We start from the raw sequence: 22,720 nt of genomic DNA, 5'->3' as shown, positions 1-22,720 counted from the left end.
GTTTCCCTTGGATTATATTTTCTGGATTTATCCTTTCTTGAATGATCTTTGTTTTTAATCTCTGAAGAACAGCACTCTCTTCAGTTCCACAAAATTGTTACTGTTGTAACTTCATCTCCATGAAGGCAGAGGAAAATCTAGATTTTCACCATTGAACGCTTTAAGAACTTAGTGAAATATTTTTCTGCCATATATTTTTCTATTTGTTTTATAGAGAACTAGATACACATAAAAAAATCAGCTTGTATTAAAACTTGCTGAACACCTTTAGCAATGCACAGAATGCACTGAGTGTAGCATATTCCATGCTATAATCTTTTTTTCTGCGCTCTCACCATGGAAAAAAATATTACATCCTGTTCACATTTACTTAGTAAATGTTTGTGAATGTTAAATGTGCAATGGCTTTCTTGATCAGGGCTGAACACTGGTGTCCTGTTTACAAGATGGTGTTCAGCTTACCCAGAGGCTTCTTAAGCTGTGATACATTTAAATCAAATTGATACTTCTTAAAACTAGCATGCTGTGTTTGTTATTTTTTGTTTTAAAATGAAGGATGCAAAGAAACTTCTCAATATCTGCAAGTACTGATGTGACAATTCAGGGTCTTTGAACAATATTTATTGTATGTTTCATCAGTTTTAATGATGCAAGGGTCTATCCTGTCATAAGTTTGGCACTGCACATACAATACATAGCAAAGGCTTAATGATATAAAAATAGTGTGAAAGACTTCTTAAGTATGGCAATGACTTGCATAGATTCATGTCCCTTTTTGGGGGGGTTTCTATTCTAAGTGGCGAGTTGATCAAATTCACAAGCCAAAACTGACAGTAAAATAAGCAGAAAATATTAGTAGGTCTGATATTTTGTCAGCTGATTTTAGGAAAAAAAAAAAACAAACCTTTTTATTTTGTCAAAAAAATGAGACAGAAAATTCTTGTTACAAATCTCCACTCAGCATCCAGATCTTTCAAAGACTTTTGTGATAAAAATGAAAGGCTAAAAATCAAGTAGCATGAACTTGTGTAGACTGTATTTAATAAAGCAATTTTGGATTTGAGGGAGAATAAAAGGTAGAGGTTACATCCTTCTGATAATATATAAAGCCTTTCCATATTGCTCTAGTATGTAATAAGCAATGGACAAAACCAAGGTGGGCAGAAGGAAAATGTGTCCTAGGAGACAGAGTGAGGCCAGACCCAGAGGCTATTCCAGATCTGTTAGTAGAACTGCCTTCAGACCTTGCCACACCGCCAGATGTTGCTGCTAGAGCCTTCCCAAGCTTTGCATCTGGGTCCCGGCATGCCGGGGGATTGGCCTGGGGTGCTATACCCCCTGTTGGGGTAGGTGCACTCGTGGAAGGGAAGGATGAATTGCTTCTTGTCTCAGCTGAAATATCTGATTTTCTTCAGATTGCAGATCACAAATGTGGAATGGTTGAATGAAAGTGCTACTATGCAAATATTTCTAACTGTAAATGTATCTATATATAAAATATAACATATTTTATTGATAGAAATTCTTTCAGGATTCCAGTCTCTGTTTCTTAGTATGTTTTCTCAATTTCTAATAATTGGTGATGCTACCTGGAAGGTATAAAAATGGTGCGAGTTTTCAGACTAAATCGTAAGAGGTAGATAGCCTTTGCATTTGAGATATCCATCACTGGATGCTGTATTCTGTCCTAGACAAATATGATTTCACCTACATAATAAGGATAGTGAGCAGTAACTGTAAGCTAGATCTTCAGCTGGCGTAAACCACACTGTGCTTAATCAGCCTCTGCGTGAAGCTATGCTAGTTCATATCAGCTGGGCATCTAGCCCTGTGTAAAAAGCACATGAAAACTTTATCTACTTTTAATGAAGCTTTATATTTTACACGTGAACGTAAGTAACATTTTCAGTTTAGAGCTCAAACTGACTTTTTACTTCATTTCCCCTTTCTGCTCCATTTCCATCTATCTCAAGAATAAATGTACACGAGGGAGGGTAAGTAAACTGTTTAGGAACATCTGGGATGCACAGAGTCTCTGTTTCAGTCTCTAGGGAGAGCAACTCATTTGCACGGTACCTTTGAACATGTAGCTATTACTGGAAGCAGTGGCTACTTTACAGGCTTAAATGGGATGTGTGAATCTTACTGGGCTCCCTTCCCTTTAACTTCAGTGTACCTTCAGTATCTACTAGCTGAGCCAAAATATGTTCAGTAAAAGACAGATGGTATACAAGAGACAAAAGAGTTGACCGCTGTTGTAAAAACCAGAACTGGCCATGTCTGCAAGATTCTGTGTTTCCCCACCTCAATCTAGAAGAGATTGCCATAAATTCAAGTCAGTGTGTGCAAGTCTGAACACATGAGCAATCACGTATCCACAGTCCTATTGATTTCAACTTCAATGTCTAAGTGCTCACCCTGTGAGTAAGGCTTGAACATAATAGCCTTCTGATAGCATTCCAAGTTTGGGGGGATATATGAAGGTTAATTGAAGCTACGGACTTGGCAACTTGCCTCAAATGGCTGTGTGCCATGATGTTTAGGGATTTTAGCTGTTATAGGCGTAAGTAAGTAATTGCTCCTTACCAAATGCTTTAGGGAGAAAAAAAATCACTAAATCTAGCAACTTAATGTATGAAATCCTTTATGCAAAAAGCTAAGCAAACGCAAACATTCAAAACATGGAAGACACACCTCCACTCTGGTGTGGGAGTCTTAACACCAAAACCACACATTCCTGCTTCTGAATGTATTTGTTAGCAATGTTTTTATTTAGTAGATTTAATTTTGCTGTACAGTGATGGTATTTCCGAGCAGTGGTAAGTCTGTTTTTTCACACCTGAACGTAGCAAAAGGTAGTAGGCAGGCTAAACCTTTGTTGGACAACACTTTTCCCACCAAGTGTCTTTCCCTGGTGCTGGGGGTGAACAGCCTCAGTCCCCATCAGCAGAACAAAATGTGTTCACGTGCCAGCCGCTCCAGAAGAGGGTTTGGTATTCTAAGACAGCAGGTCAGATGCACTGTGTTAAGCATTAGCAATTCAAGTTAGTACTGTGAATTGTGAACTGAAGGAGCTGGGACACATTCAATTGTGCCACTGCTGTGCAGGTTTTCCTCTCCAGGAAAGGGGTGGACAGACGGAGCAATAATGTTTAAGTGGATAATACTAAATCCAACTGAGTACGCCTGTCAGAATCCCTAGTGACTACTGTTGAAGAAGATAACTTAGTGTTTGCATGACAGACTTTACGCTGAAGTAACTGAAGCAATAGGTTCCCTACCGTCTGCCACCAGTTGGTGTATTGGAGCAAAGGGAAAGAATGGATTTCTTTTCTATGTTATTTCTCACATTTTAACAGATGTAAAGATCATATTTTGATTGATGGCATCTGATAATACATACAAGAATGAGTTGAATATAGATATTAGTATTGCTGTTGGAGATACCAGGGGAATTCTTTGAGTTTAAACTTCAGAGTAGACACTGATTCAGTATATTCCCAGCATCCAGAAGTGTCCTTTGAACTCTGGCATCAGGAGAATGCTATAAAATCAACTTCTGTCTCTTTCTGAGGATGGCAGCATTAGCTCAGCTGTGCCAGTCTGACTGCAGCAGTAGGCAGAAGCTGTGTATGCAGCCATATAACTACAACAGTCTCTGATCATCATCCTGATGAAATTACACTGATCTAATTTGCACGCTGTGAAGACATTTGGCACTGGCTGAATCTGAACCGTGACATCTTCATTGGAACTAAAAGTACACTAAGAAGTGACATTACATTTCATACTCTTTTGTGCCAGACTGTGGCATTTCTTCCTCTTTAAAGGCATTATTTCAAGAACATTTAATTTGGCTTTGATATGTCTACCATTTTGCTATTCAGGAATGTAGTGAGCCAGAAAAGCTCAGCTGTAATAAAGTTTGGCACCATCAGCCCACCATATACCTGCACCATCCTGTGCAATTTAATTGGCATTCAGTGGCTTGATAAATGGATTGGCTTAATGAGACAATATACTTGACATATGCAGGACTCTCCTGAGGAATAAGATTCATTTTTGCACTTCACACATCAACATGCTACAGATACCAACACAGTCACCTCCAGCAGCTGTGCTATAACCAATGACATGCCTTCCACTGTGTTGACCAATAGCACTGCTATCTCTCAAGCTAGTCTCAAACCGTTTTCCATATGAGCATTTTTTTCTTCATTTTTTTCATTATATTTCTGATTTTAAAAATAAGGCAAGGTACTGTAACAGACTTTGAAAGCTTTTGTGAATTGTATTTTGCTGTTAGAAATCAGAAGCTTATCTTGATTGATTCCTGTAAATCAGCTTCTGTGTTCGGAAGAAAAGCTCTAATTATAGTTTGAATATGGTATAAATAGCAATATTTGTTAAAATACATATAAAAGCAAAGATCTGTATTACATATTTTTAAGCGAATATTGTTAAGTAGAAGAGAGTCATGACCTGTTACCCATGCAAGTTAGTCTTTGAGGAGAAATTAGATTTATGTTAGAGCCATCTCTCTGGATGAAGTGCAAGGATAAGGATCTCTAGGAAGTAGTACGGTAGCTGACATAGGAGAGTGTTTCAGTACTATGACAATACAACAATTGCTACAGTAATTACTACAGTAAATGTGTGTTCAGACTTTTTTAAACAAAGCTGATTTTGCATTAGGACTGAGCAAAAGAGAATCTGTAACATTGTGAATCCAGTGGCTGGAAAGTAGTTTAATGGTATGTCTGAATTCTTCTTGATTGTTATTGTGAATGTAATCCACGCCCTTTAATGTTACTGGCAGGCCTGCTTGCTGGGGTTATAGGTCATCTAGGAGTTGTGATTTGATAGCAATCCAGAGTTCTAATCTATCAAGCATAGATGAGAAATATGCATCCGGCTTTCTGGTATTTTACACAGGCTTGGAAAACAATTTACAGAAAAAACATCAACCCACATGCATAATGCACACTGACTTAGTTTCTTAGCTGATATTAAAAGGGCAGCCCTTTTAATAAAGGCCTTTTAATTAAAAAAAAAAAAAAAAAAATTATTAACATGTCCTTGGTCATGAATGCCATCAGAATAATGAATATAAAAACTGAATGGTTTTATTGGTCATTCTGTTCTGCTATGGTTTTGAAGGCCAGATTTAGAACCAACTCTTTGTCAGGATATAGACTGAAATAATTATGACAGAGATGCAAAAATGTGTCAAATTCATGTAGGCAATTTTCTGCATCCATGAGAAAAGCTGAAGAATAAACTCAGAGCCAGAGCACTGTTTGCCTGTCTTGCCCATGAAAAACTGCAAAAATTTTCAAATGAACTTGAAGGAATGAGGAGCCAAATTCCTACCGAGTATACATGCAGGTTAATGTGTCTAAATTCTTCTATCTGTTGGGAATGGAAGATAGACTGCATACCCAAGTGCATACAGACTGACACCACAAGAACAGCCACTGGGAAGGAAAATTCAATACAGAGAAGAAAGCGAGGCTGCAGCAAGCTACTGCTGAGCTGTGCTCTGGGCCATCATAATACCTGCCGCTGGCTTCTTGTCCATGAGGTGGAAGAAGCCCACGTGTCACTGCCTCAAATTTCAACTGGATGCCAGTTTGATGCTTACAATTCTGCTCTAAGGAAAACCTCATACATGCAAATAAGCCCAAGGAAACTAAAAAATGAAACGGTGTGTGACAGTTTCTAATTACTGCGTAAAAACAACATATGGAAACTTCATTGTCCATTTCATCCCTCAACATGTACTATCAAGTTAGATTTCTTTTGCTCAATCATTCTCTCTAGAGCATTTGGAGCTGTTTCACTTGTATTGTATGAAGAAAAACAGCACTTGATACGGAGCAGTGTGATGCTTTTACTTTCTCTGTCCAAGCTCATTAATGTCATGGAGGGTTTGAAAAAACCCTACTAGTTTGGCACAAATTTCACTTTCCCAAAAAAGGAATCAGTTCAAAGTCCTTTTTCAGAAATATGCCATCCATTGTCATAAATCATGGTTTAAAAACTGTAAACGTTGAGAAATGGGAAAATAACAATATTTAAATGTAACCATAGTAAATGTTAACAAGTAGGGAATATCACTTACTGATGTGTGTTGATGCAGGGAATTATTATAAAGGACTGATGAATGAATCTTAAACATTACTTCTTGCAGTGTACTCTTAAACAGGAGGATGTGTTCATGTAGGCTTTTGAGTGTTTCCAGCGATATTTCAAATTTAAATATTTATAATGGAGACATAAGAGGAAATTTAAAGGATTTGGTTGGGTCAGAGAAAAGAAGCATACATCATAGTCCCATTTTCTAGGAGCAAAATTCTTGCAGCCTTCCCTATCGCGCCCTGTGGCCATAGAAGCAGCCAGTTAATGAATCAGAAAAAAGCTGGTTACCAGATGTCCTTACTTATTAACACTCACATTGCATTCTGTAATGGCATTCACTAAACAATCTGTGTGGAGCAGACTCTTTTCTGTTTAAAGTCTCTCTTTCTCAAAAAAAAAAAAAAAAAAACCCCAACCAAAAAAAACAAAAAAACCCCCAACTTCTAACACTGCTTTTGCTGTGATTGATTTCAGGATAGCCGCTGCTGAAGGTGCTGTCAGGCATTTTGTCTAATTGAAATTTCTGAAGATTCCCTAGCAAAGCAAAACTTTTGAGCGTTTATTCTTTTCCATCTCCTAAAATGACGATGAAATAAGATAAAATAAATAAAAATTATGAACTTAAAAGCAAAGCAGGAGAGAAACCAATTCTCTTTGATTGGTTTCCACTGCTGCTAATTTTAATGCCACCCATTGTTCAGCTCTGCAGTCTAATTTTATGTTAATATCCTGAAAGTTGTCAAATCTTGGCAAAACCTATGCATAAATTACACAGAAAGTAGCTCACAGGAGGGGGAAAGTAATGACTGTCATGGTTAGCCAAACCCATTAATAGTCTGACAAGCAATAACCCAAGAGCTCTGGTCAACTGCTGCAGACATCTGTGAAACTTTTGCAATTAATTTTTTTTTGGAGGAGGTATCAGCTGTGAAATAGCACATAAGTGACTGATTATTATCAGCTCTGCTAGTGAGGGCAGAACCGATCAACTCCTAGCGTTCATCCTTCTACTACAGCCTGATTATTTTATGAATATGAAAGTTTTATTTTCCTTTATTTTCTAAGTCAGACCAATCTTTGAAAAGAAAAAAAGGAGAGTCAGTTGTACATGAGCAGTGCTTTACTTACACGTATTCTTTCACATCAGTAGATTTCAAAGAACTTTAGAGAGTGTGTTAGCTTTACCTCTGTCTACAAAGTGCAGAAACTGAGGCAGAGTCTCCATGTCTCTGTGTGTATATGTGCACGACTGAACATGAAAGAGACTGAGAAATGGGTAGGTACTTCCTTGAAGTCCTATAGCAGCCAGTGGTATCCCTGTTAGCCCAGGCAGCAATCTATCAAACTTCACAGCCACTGTGAAAGGCTGGAGGGATTCCTTTGAGCTGAGAACAATGTAGCTATTTGATATACTTTCTAGTCTCTCTGAAATCATCGTCCCCTGAATTCTCCTTAAGACTCTGGGGGCACAGCTGAGATCTGTTCCATGAATCCTCGTTGGCAACCCTGCCCACAGCAGAGGTTTGGAATATGGTGATCTTTAAGGTCCCTTCTTGTCTATGCTGTTCTGTGGTTCCTCACTAATCCAAAATTCTCAGTAGCACCAACTCCTTGGGGAAAGTTCATTACAATTGGGTTGACCTGGTAGAGTTCAACTACACTGAAGTGCTCGACTGTTAAAATCAAGAATGCATATATTTTAGTTGGTGAATTAGTACCTAAAGTGAGTGATGTGCTCCTGAGTAGCCTCTTGATCTGTAAAGAAAGGTGAATTTGCCCTGTTCTATTATCATGTCTGTTGTTTTTTTTTTTCCCTCCTTTTGTATACAATCTAAAATCCATTTGTTTCTGATAGGCTCTATTTTAGGGAGGGAATCTCTAGCAGGATACCTTACCAGAAGCTTTGATTGAATGGAATACTATAGTTACAATGCTATTTCCTAAAAACTTTTTCTCATGCAAGCAAATGCCATGTTTTCCTATAAGTGGATGGTCTGAAACACTGTCTCTGAATTTCTTACTGTCGCTAAATTGTGAAATAATCCAGTAGATTACCAAAGCAGAAACAAACCTCTAGAAATCCTGGCATTGTGATTTATAAGGAATACTGGACCCCTCAAGAAAATAATTGCTCTCACCAGTATTAATGAACAGGTAATTAACATGATAAAATACACGAGGCTTATAAAAGTGCAGCAATATCTTATTTTTGACTATTATATAGACCTTATGTTCCAATATAACACAACCATTACATTCCAGATCTTTCATTTTCATACTTAATGATTTATTTCAGTCTCAGACAGCAGTAATGCCTAGTACATTCCAGGACAATGTGGAACAAGCAGGCATTTTAGGGTATATTGTATATTAGGGTATATTGTGTAAAAAGAAATTTTACTCAATGAATATTATTTTCAAAACCAAACTTATTTTGGAAAGCACAAGAAAAATGGACATACTAAATGTGGCGCATTAGCTGATGCCCACAGTCTGGAAAACAAGTTTGCTACTGCCTTGGGACACATAATTTTTAGAAATAATGGAGCATTTGGCAGTTCTGCACATGTTACCAAGCATGCTTGGAAACACCAAGGGCTTTGCTTTATTAATATACATGGTTTGAAATAAATTCCCTCTGAAATGTTAGAAGAATTCTCAAATCAACTAATTCATGTGACCTTTCCTTATTTAAGACAGTTTATATGTCTATAGTACTCTCAAAAAAGATAGACATGAATGTCTTCTTTTTTCATCTCCTAACTATGTCAGAAATCATTCTGTGGGATGGATTATAGTGCATAGATAGAAAGCTAGCTATGGATTTTTACTCAGGATGCTGCCTTACTCCAATTAGAAGAAAAATAAATGCAAAACAGGCCCTTTGTCTTGATTCTGTGAACCATGTCAAACCAAACTTAGCAGAGATTCCCACCAGGATAAACCTGCTTCTAATGTACAGCGCATGCTGTCTTTTCCTGAAGGGCTCTAGAAAAGAATGCGGACCATAGCAGCTGTAGGAGAGAGTTCAGAGATGCCTTCTGCAATGCCTTGGTCAGTTGAGTCCTAAGAGTCTTAAAAGTGAATGTCATCAGTACAGGCAAAATGAATCTTTGGGAGCTACAAAACTCTACTCTCTATTTCAAGATATATAAAAGACGCAGTAAAGAGGGTGAGAGGGCATATTCCTTCTCAATGCAACACACATGATTTCTAGGGTCTTTATCCCCGCAGGGTTCTGTCATTCCATGAGTACAATCACTGCCATTGTGCCAGACCCTGAGCAGGGACCAAATGCCTGAAGAAGATGCCCTTCTGCCCTTAGCTATCTCTGCAAAGGCACAAACACAAATTTAGCTTTTAGTCTCACGTGTGAGCTGATCCTTGTTATTCAAAAGCACATTTTCTTCTGGCTTTGGGAGAAGGATATGTATAGACCCCCTTTTTACCCTTTGGCATAGAAACTTAAGTAAAATCTTTGGGTTGGACAAAGGCCTGTTCAGAATTAATATAGCTGCATGTTTTAGTTGTGAAATTTACTAATAAGTTAAAACCATGCCTTTTTTCTTTGTCTTTTTGCTGGTGTGCTACTACAAAGCAACTGAAAGGAGAAGTGAGATAAAAATAAACCAGTGTGAATGAAGTCAAAAGGAACATTAGGTTTTTCTGTCATTGAGAAGATTAGTTATTCCATTTAGAAACACCTGGTTGTGAAAATTACACAATCATTTTATTGCCCCTATCCCCTTTCTTCCCACCTTCCTTCCCTTCCCTGAAGAGAAAGTAAAAATTCTAATTTTCTCTCTTGATCCTTGCAGATTATTTCTATACCAGAAAATTAAACCTATCCATGACTGTTCACTGGCATGTGGTACAGATTGGCCCACATCCATACTATGAAACTGACTGTCCAAAGGGTGTCTGTGTTCACACTACCCATAGGAAAAGGTCTGTGTGAGTTGTTTGGAACTACTTTAGCTGGGAGAAGCCAGGAGTGTGCCAGGGACTTTTTTAACAATTTAACAATGTAGAAAATAAAATTCTAAAGCGTGGAAGTGCTTCCCTGGCACTCTTAAATCTACTAGTCTAGACACAGCTACTGTGGTCAGAATCTGTTTCCCTTATTCGCACAAATAGCTCTAGTGAATTCATCTGTGAGATTGGCTATAAAACAAGAATTCTGTTTTGCAAATGATTTTAAGCTTTTGGCATTTATTTTACATCAGGGAAAAAGAAAACAGCCCACAACCTTGAGCTTTCAAATTTTAAAAATTAAACAATATGAGAACTCTCCAAATAGCCGAGTGGCCAATATGTTCATTTAGACTGTCGGAGGCTCATGCTGAAATCTCCATCCTCCCTAAGCAACAAAGACCTGTTGTACTCCAGCAGTGTGCCCAGGTGGCCAAGAAAGACAGAGGCATCCTGGCATGCATCAAAAATGGTGTGGCCAGCAGGACTAGAGTAGTGATTGAGCCCTTCCATGTGGCACTGGTAGGACTGCATTTTGGATATTGTGTTCTGCTTTGGGCCTCTCAGTCCAAGAAGGATGCTGAGTTACTCGAGCATGTACAGAGAGAAGCAAGAGAGTCTGAAGAGACTGGCAGACAAGAGTTATGAGGAACAGCTGAGTAAGCTGGGTTGTATACTCTGGGGAAGAGGTGGCTGAGGGGAGGCTTCATCAGTCTCTACAGATGCCTGAAAGGAGGATGCAGCAAAGAGGGTGTTGTCTCCTTACTCAGATGACAATTGATGGCATGGTAGGAGACAGTCTCTAGTTGTGCCAGGGGAATTTTAGACAGGAAATTAGGAAGAATTGTTTCGTAGTGGGGGTGGTCAAGTGTTGGAAAGGACTGCCCAAGGAAGTGGTGGAGTCCCCATCCCAGCAAATGTGGATTCTGGAGGCTGTGCTGTGATGGGTTGCTCTCCTTAGAGACAGAAAACATCCACCCCAGGATACCTGTGGGTCTTTCAAACTGGCTAAATAGGCGAGGTATGAGATGAAGGAAAAACGGGATGAATCCGGTGAACAGAAAGAAAAAAGACGGCGGCTGTGTCAAAAATTCTCTTATGTAATATAGAGAGAAAAGGAAAGGTAGTCTTGACCATTAACAGGACTGTGTGATATTCCATCTCTTGGTCAAAGCACACTCCCATTAATACACAAGTCAGTTGATGATCTGAAGCCTTCCCAGGATGTGGGGACTTACACTTGTCTCTGTGGTGATAGGATGATGGCTGGGTGTGTAAGACTTTGAAAGCATCATTTGAGCAGTACTTTCTCACAGTTACCCCAGCACTAGAGGGTGCATTGTGATGCTACCCTGGACACATAGAGGGGAATATCCTTTCTGGAGACCGAGGCAGGGCCCCAAGTCTAAAATAAGAATCATAGGCAGTTTCTGCTTTTTTTATTTTCAATGTATTTTATTCTCACAAATGGGTCTTTACACCCTTGTTTTATGAAGTGATCATGTTTTTCTCTGTATTTCACATCAGCTTAAAGATACATAAAGATATGAGTGCTTCAGAGAAAAATGCCTGCTGAGCCCCAGAGTGATTGTCACTGGCCAGAGTGTAGGCTAAGCTAGTTCAAAAGTTCTGAATTTTGTAACTCTAGTCATCACAGTTAATAAAATACAGTGAGAAAACTGGTAACCTATTTATTTGTCAGTACAGGACTTTCAGAATAAAAATACAGGTTGGATTGAAAAAAACCCATAAATCGTATTTGGAAAAGGCTTAAAGGCTTATTTTTCTTAACTGTTTTATATGAAAATACTTAGAAATCCAAATACTACTCTGAAATGAAAATGCTTTGGAAAGAAGTATCACAAAATGCAGAATAGCAAAGCTGAAATGTCAAGATTACATTGCATGCAGACCAGTTAAAAAATATGCTCAATGTCTTAGCATTACAGCATCCTAACCTCTTGGTTTTCTTATTTCACAAATGAAGATGTATTAGAACATCTGGAATAACTATATTGATTGATTTGTAGTCACCATCTGTATGCATGATTCTATAAATTTGGAAGAAGTATTGATAATCTTTTAGTTTTTCAAAATACAGCTCTTTGCCCTCCTGTTTTCAGATATATTTTAATGTTTAAAATGTATAAGATGAAGTGTTCTCAAGTACCAGACTCAGCCTATGGCAATTCAGTAATGTTTGACTGGGTTTACATTATGATAACTGAAAACAGAATTACAGTCTTACTACATATTTGTATATTTTATTCACCAAAATTATGGCTGTTAAGCAGTAAGATCTCTTTCAGGCTTTATTATTAAATAGCTGCTCTCTTGTTTGCCCTTCATTTCTCATTCTAATATTGATTTATTATGTATCTTTCTTAATTCTTATTTATTTCTTTAGATCTGACTGAATCATTTTTATAATCAAAGTCACTAAAGGCATTTTTAAATTTGGTTTTTGCTTTTGGCTCAACAGTACATTTTGGAGTGTCTGAGGAACACATTGTGCCTGCTTACTTGTTGATTAGTCATTTTCAGACTGGCATATTTTTAATTAGTAAAATTGAAAATGGCCATTATTTGAGTCATGTTTTATGATATATGTGTTTCTAAGTCAAATATTCTTATTTGAGGCTGGAGATCTTAAGAACTTCAATCTGAAGTTAATCTTTATAAATCAGGCTAGAGTGGATTAAAAAGCAAGAAAGGAAAACCTTACTACAGGTTAATGAAATGGACTGGATCTAATCCAAAAGGAACTAAGTGATTATAAATTGAAGATTACTACAGAATAAGTCCTCTGTAATCCCTCTCTAGTTGACATTGGATGTGTGACTTTCTAAAGGCAGGTCTATTAGAGTTTAATTCATTCTGTGATTTTTTTAAATTTTATTTTCTAGAGCACTGGACTGTCTTATGTAACCAGTTCACTGCAATTTTTATAGGATTTTAAAAAATCCTTTTTCACTCTGAGCATAACTCAGGGAGAAATCTGCAAGTTGATTATTATTAACAAGAGAGTTGAGGTTTTTTACGCTTATTTTTATCCACTAAGAAGTCTCTTCACTAGTATTTCTCCCTGCTTTTATTTTCCTAAGCAAGTTGAAGGAATCTATTATTAAAACAAAACCTTTTGAACATTTAGCTTTACTTTTCAGTAATCATTCCATAACTTAAGCCACCAGGGTTACTATTTGCTATGATTATATAGGAGACCTTAAAAAGATACAGTTTTCTTTGTCTGTCCTTATTGTATTTTTAGTTGGTTTGCCACATTTTGTGTGTACTAAATCCAAATTTTAACTGCAACTGAAGATTTCATAACTTACAGAAACCTGGTTGTGACTTCTGGCATCTTCAGCCTTAATCACTCAGCTATCTGCTACAGTGCACTTCTGGTGACATGTACAGTTTGGCTTACAGACCTATTCAGAGGATATCAACAACATAATTATTTCACAAATCAAGGATAAAACTACTTAGTTCTCTACATCCAATTGAACGCAAAAAGTATGATACACGGTAGAAGAAGTTTAGGGCTTCAAAGACACAAGATGGAAAATAACTTAAAAAAAAAAACAACAGCTGATTTCCTGTGTTAAAATACTTATGTATCTTGAGTTATAGAGAAAGATGTGTAACAGGCTTTCATTGCAGGGAGTTAGCAAGCGAGAGCTCTAGATCTGTAATTCTACAGATGGAAGGGTAATGCAGGTTGGATCTCTAATACAATTTTCTATTCAAAGCAAGATCAGCTCTGAGGTCAGACCAAGTGGCTCAGACCTTTTCAAGTCTGGTCCCCAAGCACAGAGATGACAGAAACTCTTTGGGTCTCTATGCCACTGCAGATCTGTCCTCATGGCAAAATGATAGTAATAATAATAAATTACATCCAGTAGGGTCCTTCCTTGTTTCACCTTGTGCCCATTTTCTCCTGTCCTGCCCACGTGCATCACTGTGAAGAGCCTGGCACCATCATCTTCATGATATGCCCATAGACAGGAACAGGCTGTTGTTATGGGCTATGGAAGTGGCTCCTTCTTGAGGCTGGTCAAACCCAGTTCCTCAGCCTCTCCTCACACAGTGAGTGCCCCTGCCCGAGTCATCATGGTGGCTCTCTGCTGAACTTGGTTGTGTTTGTTGATGTCATTCTTGTCTACAGAGGTAGCCTCAAACCTTGACGTGTCACCCAAGATCAGTCTAGCAAGCGCTGAGTAGAGGGGGACAAATGATTCATTTACTTACTTTCCTGTCTGAGCCCTTGTTAATATTTCCCAGGTTGCTGTTGGCCAGGTCTGTTGCCAGGGCACAGCAGTGAGCCATGTTTAGTTTTCTGCCCATCAGGTTCCAGAGCCTTATCCACGACTGGTTGTACAGTCTGCTGAAAGGCAGTAAATTACTCAAACATTTTTCAGAGGAAATAAACCACTATTTTATTAATGATATTCTCATTGAATTTTACTGGGCGAAGAAAAGCTTTTAATAATGCCAGAAAAATGAGTATTCATAGAAGAGGAAGATAAGATAGGACTGTTTGTAAAACATGAGTACAGCAGGGCTAAATCTATCATAACAGATCAATACAATTCCACTTATTGTATTGGTGTGAAAGTCAGAGTGATTAACAGCCAAAACTCTCTTAACTCGCATTAAATGGTAAATTTACAGGGAAGAAATTTTTATATTGGAATTTTTCACACTATGGTTAAGATATAAAAACAAAATAACTCACAGAAAATCAGATTAAGATCTCAGTTCTATTCTTAGTTCTTAAACATTTTGTAAAACTCTAGGCAAGGTCCTTATCTATTGTGTTCTGTAGCTTCTTCAAGTAATAAATAAGATTTCAGTGCTTGATTATTTTTGCAAGCTGCTTTGTGGTTACTCACTATGTATATGAAAATATAAAGAGCATCTTTCATTTCTATTACTTTTCATTTCTATTGGAAAATGTGGTCAATTTGCAAATATATATGCTTTTCTTTTCAAACTCATACAATTCTAGTTTTAAAAACAACTTTTAATTTTTGATTTTGATTTTAAATTTTGATTGGAGGGACATTGCCTGTGATCTGAACAGCATATATTTCAATACAGCATGGTTGGCAGCGTGTATTAGTAACAGTACAATTTGATATCCAACAGCAAAAAGCCTGAATATTTGCTTGTTAAATCTTATTTTTATGTAAATCTTAAATTTCTTCTATCTAAGCAAAGAGTTTATAAACAGGGACCTGTTAGAGAACGTTGAGAAAGCGGGCCAGAAAGTGGATCCAAGGGATGGAACACTCTCCTTACGAGGACAGGCTGAGGGGCTGTGCAGGCTGGAGAAAAGAAGGCTGTGAGTGACCTGAGAGTGGCCTTTCAGTATCTAGAGGGTGGCTGTAAGAAGGAAGGGGACAGACTCTTTAGGCGGGTCTTTAATGTTAAGACAAGGGGAAATGGTGTCAAACTAAAGGAGCGGGGATTTAGCTTGGATATAAGGAATAAGGGAGGTGAAGCACTGGCACAGGTTACCCAGAGAGGTGGTGAATGCCCCATCCCTGGAGACAATCAAGGTCAGGCTGGACACCTGATCTAATGTAGGTGTCCCTCTTTATTGCAGGGACACTACTATTGACAATCCCTATTGCTTCTCAAAAGTGTGAATTCCAGAGCTGTTGTGTTAGAAGGGCAGGAAAGATGATTGCTTGTAATCTCATCAGACACTTGGTTTCTACTTAGTCTGTTGCATGGATAAGTTACTCGAGATAAAGTTCTTAAGATTGTCAGTCTGAAGACAATTTGAAATGGGTCAATCTATTTTACAAGTCTATGATTTCTCTCATCACTATGTGAATATACGTTTAACAACCTGAATGGCCCAAAGTAAATTCCATGCACAATTACCTCCATTTGATAGGAAGTCATGAAATTGCAATTGTAAATACATATAGTATGTGAATATTGTATATTTTTGTCAATTTTCTACTTAAATATTTAAGTAAATGTGGAGTTCAGCCTTTTACGTTACTACTGGAAAAGGAACTGGATTCTTAGTAGGTTTTTTTTTTAATTTTATATGAAACTTCTTTTATTGCTTCTGTCTTGAGATAAAACACACAGATATGTACTTTTATATGTTTATTTATGCACTGCCAAGATACCACTTAAGACAGTAAAATCATAAATAAGGGAACATCTCCATTGGTCCTAATAGTTGTTTGGGATGAATCACAACAAAACTCAAAGGTATATGAAGTAATTGGAAGCTCTATGTACCCATCAAAGCTAATTATGAAAGAATTGGTGAAGTACCTCCATAGCCTTTTTTTTTTTTTTTTTTTTTTTTTTTTTTTTTTTTCTGCACCTTCTGGTTTTCCTCCCTAGGATTTAGTCTGATAGAAGGTGACTCCATACAGACTCAAATGAAAATTTTCTGAAATCAGTGAAAGATGTTGATTCCAATCAGTGAGAGTAAGACCCTTGCTCTTGAACAAGAATGCCAGTCAAGGTAATTCCTGCCTGTTTGTGGGAGGAAGAATTGCAAGCATTCCACAGGCAGTGATTCTAACCAAGCATCAGATGCAGTTAAGAATCAGAGATCTACACAGAAAAGGAGTAGAAATCCCCAAACGGAATATCTCATAAGGAGAAGCTACGTTCTTTGATGAAATTAAATGCATGTCAGTGATGTCTTTCTATACTCTAATGGAGTACCCGGGTCCTCTGTTAGCTCTATCATTTTCAGGGATGATTGGATACTCAGCATAAAGGGTTTTTCTTCCACTAGAGTCAGTGAACACTAATTTACAGAAAGCAGAGAATCTTCCTGATGTTTTGTATCTCAAAGATCATCCATTAACTGGGCTTTAAAACAGCAAAGAGTTTATGGAACTCAAGCTATAGTGTTGAATCCTGAGTCCAATCTGACTTACTTTAGGTATCATAGTTACACGTGCAGGAACATTTTGACTTTCCTGAACTTCTAGGTTATTTTTCTCTATGAAAAATGGAAATAGAATCTATGTGACAAGAAATTGCATTGATTCAAGATACTTTTTAAAACAAATCCAGAAAGACAACAATTTTTGAAGATAAATAAACCTTCATAAAAGCAAGCATGAATACATGATCATCAGAAGTCTGGGCTTTCTTGTTACTAATATATCCTGACCTTGCCCACACAACTTTTTTACATGCACTATCATTAATCATTACTGCTATTAGAGATCCAGTACAATATAATTAAATTAATCTCAATTTAATAAAGCATTAACATGCAAACTGCTACCAAGTTTGTTATATAATAATGCTATGGCAACATGACTAAAATACTGGATCAATATAACAAGTGCCTGAAGTTTGAGCAGGTTTTTCTGTTTTTTCTTTTTTTTTAATACAACGTTATTTGCTTTAATATCGTGACATTTTATTTAGTGATTAATTTTAAAATAACACTGTAAAAACTATAAACTCATTTTAATTTGACAAGCATTTGGTAATTAATTTTCAAACAATGCAGTGGGAATCTTAGAAGCACTCTTCATTTGACATGTATTTTATAATTTATTTTAAAACAATGCCGCACAAATCTGCAAAGGCATTATTCATTTGAGAGTTCATTAATTATGCAAATGAGTTGCAATTAACAAATCTGTTCTGAGGATGGCATTTGCATAATAATGAACTTCATGTTTGTGACATTATTTAATAAGATACCTTTGTGCATTTTTAAACAAAACACTCTTGTGAATACTGTGGTTAAAAATGGACAAGCAGTCAGCAACATTCTTTAAAAAAGCGCTGCCAGAGCAATGTCACTGGAATAAATCAATTGCCCAAGATGTACGTAACAAACAGGGATATACAAGTGTTTTCTTTCATTAACCTCTGCCTGCCGAAATGCATACTTTAATTTTCATTTGTGGTGTTTTCAAAACGGTGCTTAAGGACTGCCACTGGAAAAGAACTGCCATTTATCATGACAGCTGGAAATAAGCAAATGAATGCAAACACCTCTTTAGCATTGCTGCTGCGTGGCATAGATTGAGTCCGTGACTCTTAGATGATGGATCTTATTACAGTCTTATTATGCAGCATGTGAGCCAAGGGTCTAGTGATGATCTTTTGCTGGTCAGACACTCAGCAGCAGCACCATAACTACACTATGGATTTGACAACCTTGCTAAAGGAGAGCAGCTGAGTAAAGACCCATTGTTTGTACCACTGCAGCACACATCCCCTTGAGGGTTCAGGAAAGGCAGAGCTTTTGGAGCAACAGAGACCTGCCTGGTAACTGGAAGTAAGTTCCAGTTTCCAGTGTAAAGGAAAATCAGAGCCAGTCCTGAAGCTCCTGTGGCTCCCATCTTAGTGCTCAGCCCAAGGTTGCTTGGCAACGTGCTGGCAGAGCTCTGGTCTTCTGATGGAAGATGTGAGGCAACGAGTCAGTGATGCGACAGATAAATTCACAGTGGCACCTTGTAAATGCACTGCCTGCAAGCTCAGAGGACTGGCCTCCTGGAAACCCTTAGACAGAGCTTGGGTCCTTCCCTAGTGCCAGTGATTCTCCTCTGGCACCTCTTCTATTTGTTCTTCTGCCATCTGTCACTGGTGATGAGGTATTGAGAGTCATAGTTGTGTGTGAATTCTCTGGGACTCAGCCAAGTACCTTGAATGCACATGGTTGCAGTTTCTACCTGAGGAAGTAAGTTACATAAGGGTAAAAAGCAGGCAAAAACTTAGGATGAAGTTATACAGAAAAAGGCAAAAGAGAGTCCTGCAGAAAGTCACACCACCAAATTCTTCAGCATTTACAGACAAATAATTACTTGGCTATTCCTGGTAGTATTTTTTTAAGTAGTGAAGAGCAGGAGAGGAAAAAAGGACACAGCACAAGGAACTTTTTTATTAAAGGAGTTGTTTGGTATTATGCTCGTGTTCACATTTACACCTTGTAAAGAAAGACTAAGACAACGAATCTATTAACATTAGTATTTATAGTGGTGCCAGGGCTTTTCAGCTGATAACGTGATTGCTTTTCCTCTTTTATTTGTAATATTTGTGCCATTTGTTGCCAGTTCCACTGCTCATCTTTCCCCTGAGCATCCCTCTCAGGGACCTTTACTATGCAGTGACATCCCAGAAGGGTTTGGGGTGCTGCTGGTGTTCTTCTCTCACAGCACACTGAGGCATGCTGTATCCCGAAAGCCTGTCCTACTACTTCAGCAGCAGTCCAGTTACATTCACAGATTTTAAGTGATTTTGATAAGCTTCCCCTTTGTGATCCCACTGCCAGGAACTAGCAGCTCATTGGAATTAATCCATGCTGTTTTACCTGGGTAGTTTATACATGCTGACTGATAGTTCCTTGCTCTTCATGGCTTCCCTAGCTTCTAAATTCTTGACAGCACTAATACAGCTGCTGGATGCTATTTTAGTTGCCCAGTCCATTTGCAGAGATGTGCCATCTCCCTCATTCAGTGTAGAATTTGATAGTGGTAGCATTCAGAATCTTTCTGACAGTATTAATTGGTATTATTTTTCTGCTTGACATAATCAAATAAAACACGACAGCAATTACTGCAGCTTTGTCTCTGTTCTGAGATATTCCTCAGGTGTGATTTCCACTTGTTGGTTTGGGCAGTAAGGAAAGCACATATACTGACTCAGCAGAAATGAGCTCTTTGGATAGTTCAACATGTTTATAATGTCTTTGTTCATAAAACAGATTTCTCTGTACTGTGGAAATTGGAGATATGATTTTTATTATTAAACAGCAACCAAGGATTTTCTCTTTCCTTTGCTGTTATTTATTTATTAATTTTTAAATCTGATTAGCTAGGTAGTCCCGTAATTTTAGAAAGGAACTGATAACTGCCGCACATGTTGAGTGAATGCCAGGTATTACATGTATAGTCTTCTACTTGTACACTGATCACCACTCTCTCAAATTTCTTTTTACTCTAGTTGCTTGTATGACATTTTGGAGAAGAGAAGCCTCTGGGGACACCTCACTGTGGCCTTCCAATACTTGCAGGGAGCATATATACAGGAGGAGAAACGGCTGTTTACAAGAGTGGATAGTGATAGGATGAGGGGGAATGGTTTTAAACTGAGACATTGGGTTAGATACTAGGAGGAGGCTTTTCATTCAAAGGATGGTGATGCACTGGAACAGGTTGCCCAAGGAGGTTGTAGATGTCCTATCCTTGGATGCATTCAAGGTCAGGCTGGATGTGGCTCTGAGTAGCCTGGTTGGTGACCCTGCCCACGGCAGGGGGGCTGAAACTAGATGATCATTATAGTCCTTTTCAACACAGGCCATTCTATGATTCTATGATTCTATGATTCTATGATTCTATGATTCTATGATTCTATGATTCTATGATTCTATGATTCTATGATTCTATGATTCTATGATTCTATGATTCTATGATTCTATGATTCTATGAATCAATCATAGAACCATAGGATGGCTTTGGTTGGAAGGGACCTTCAAGATCACCCAGCTCCAATCCCCTGCTGTGGGCAGGGCTGCCAATCACCAGATCAGGGCCCAGGGCTCAGCCAACACGGCCTTGAGTGCCCCCAGGGATGGGGTGTCCACAGCTTGTCTGGGCAATCCAGCACCTCGCCTCTCAGAGTAAAAAATTTCTTCCTAACATCTAATCTAAATCTCCCTTCTTTTAGTTTAAAGCCATTCCAAACGAACTCATGCAGTTTATTCGATCTGCTTTTATGTAACTAATCAGAACTCTGTTAAGATAGTCTTGATTTGTGACTTTAGTTTTTGTTTTGTCAAAGTAAAATTTCAGTGCTTTGAGAAAGGCTTTATTCCAAATTTGACATAAAATGCAGTTTTATCAATAATATCCTATTATAGCATTAGATCAAGTGGAGAGGTTTTGTGTTTGCTTATGAGCATAGCAAAAATGGTGTGCATTTCAGACTTCTGTAATTGTTTATGAATGTAATTCTACTTCCCACATAGTAAATATATTTTTTGAAATCAATTTTAGAAGGAAGTAACTAACATACAATAAGATCATGTAAACATTCATTAATACATGTAAAATAATTAATAGCTCAGCAGTTACTGAAAATAGCATATTAGCAGTAGTCAGCTTGTGTTCAATTTTTCTTTATATTTTTCAAAGCTTAGGTAAGTTCAGAAGCACTTAAGACATTTTCTGTTTCCTAGAGTCTTTCCATATCAAAAAACAGGAGTAGTCAATTGCTACAATATTGAAAAGAAATTTAGAGAAATTGCTGTATATCAAAATCCAAGAATAATAATGTTGGTCTTTTGCCCTTATTTCATAGTCTGTATCATTTCCAACTTCAAATCTCTCGGGGAGGACTACTAAACCCATTCCATTGCTATACTAAAACCAAAACAAAACAAAAAAAACAAACAACCCTGATCTAAAAATCCCATGGATGTTTAGCTGTGATGGCTCTATAAGCTGGAAAAAGTGAAGCAGTTGAAGCTCTATGGCTTTAATTGGATAGATTTTTTTTTCAGAGAAGCATTTTCAGTATTTAATTTTGAAGTAAAAGCGCATTTCTGTGAACATCATGTGAGTGAATTGTCATAATGTGAATCAGTTCCATCTCCTGATGCCAAGTTCTTTTATACCTTTTTTAAAAGAAAAAATATTGAATGAGTCATTAGCTTCCATGGAAGAAATCTGCTTCAGAGCTCAAATCTGATATATACTAGAGTCTCTTCTATAACTAATTTGATTTCTCTGCCTTGAAGTAAATCCTTTTTTTATGTCTAAATAGAAGCTAATATATTAATTTAGCTCAGCTAAGACTGCTTAAGAAAGAGCCTAAGAGGTTTCTCACTACCCAAAATAAAAAAATAGTCCTATTTCTTCAAGCTTTGTGAATCTCAGAAGTCAGTTATACAAGTAAGAAAAAGAAAAAAAAAAGCTTACATTTTTGGCGATATCTGTCAAGCAGGGCTGAAAAGTTGGAAAAAATGATACTGAGGCTGGTTAGTTCCTTTTTAGCTTATATAGTTAGAACCAGTGTGCCACTCTTCTTGAATAGACTTGAAAATTAACATGAGGTCAATATCTAGCTTTCTCAAGATGCCTTATGCAAATATGAGGGCTATTAATCCGAAGAATGGATCTTCAGTAAGCAGCACTCCACTGTTTCAGTTTTTAAAGTTATTCATTAAACAGCCTTTCAGTTTTACTTAGGAAGGAAGTTTGCATGATATTCTGAAGGCACTTTGGTATTTTGTATTAAAAGATAATGGAGCCAAAGTGGGAACTCAGCGTCAGTTCCTCATCTTTCCACCTTGTCAATTTCTGTCCACATGTCGAGGTCTGTGCATCCTATGCTGTGTGGAATAGCAGTGGTCTTCAGCGTAGACTGTCAGTCTTACCACCCTTTGAACACTAAAGCCTCATATGCATCTTCTTTTCAACAGTAAAATGAAAAAACCCTTTATTTTCCTCATAATAAACTGCTTGGCTCTTCTCTGCTGTTTTTTTGTTTGTTTGCTTTGTTTTGTTTTTTGTTTTTGCTTGAAAGTAGTGAACTCCTGACTCTGCTTAGCTCACAGAATTCACTTTTTCCAGAGCTCTGTTGAGCAGTAATGCCT

Source organism: Lagopus muta, chromosome 8 (assembly GCF_023343835.1).
Source record: "Lagopus muta isolate bLagMut1 chromosome 8, bLagMut1 primary, whole genome shotgun sequence".
Lineage (NCBI taxonomy): Eukaryota > Metazoa > Chordata > Aves > Galliformes > Phasianidae > Lagopus > Lagopus muta.
Note: the sequence above shows the minus strand (reverse complement) of the source record.